The following is a 687-nucleotide window of genomic DNA, read 5'->3' as shown; positions in this document are numbered from 1 at the left end:
ATATTACCTTTAGAAACATTATCTCGAAGAAAATGGTGACGAACATCAATATGCTTAGTACGAGAATGCATAACAGGATTTTTAGAGACATTAATTGCAGAGGTATTATCACAATAAATAGGAATATTTGAGTAAGAAATACCAAAATCCTGCAATGTTTGTTGCATCCATAAAATTTGAGCACAGCAACTTCCAGCTGCAATGTACTCTCCTTCAGCTGTAGAGAGAGCTACTGAAGTTTGCTTTTTACTATGCCATGCAACTAAACAATCTCCTAAAAATTCACAAGCACCACTTGTGCTTTTTCTATCAACCTGTGACCCTGCATAGTCAGCATCTGAAAAACCGATTAAGTCAAAGGAAGAAGAGCTTGGATAAAATAATCCCAAGTCACTCGTACCTTTCAAATATTTAAAAATACGTTTAACGGCATTCAAATGAGATTCTTTAGGTTGAGATTGAAAACGAGCACACAAGCATACACTATACATAATGTCAGGTCGTGAGGCAGTTAAATATAACAATGAACCAATCATACCTCGAAATTTAGTGACATCTACAGGTGTACCTTGTTCATCCTTAGTAAGCTTAACTGAAGTACTCATCGGAGTTGATTTAGGTGTGACATGATCAAGTGCAAATCTTTTGAGTAGATCCTTTATGTACTTGCCTTGGTGAATAAATATT

The sequence above is a fragment of the Apium graveolens genome, chromosome 9 (assembly GCF_009905375.1).
Source record: "Apium graveolens cultivar Ventura chromosome 9, ASM990537v1, whole genome shotgun sequence".
In the NCBI taxonomy this organism is placed as follows: Eukaryota; Viridiplantae; Streptophyta; class Magnoliopsida; order Apiales; family Apiaceae; genus Apium; species Apium graveolens.
The sequence above is the reverse complement of the archived record's forward strand: the minus strand, read 5'-3'. Positions refer to the sequence as shown.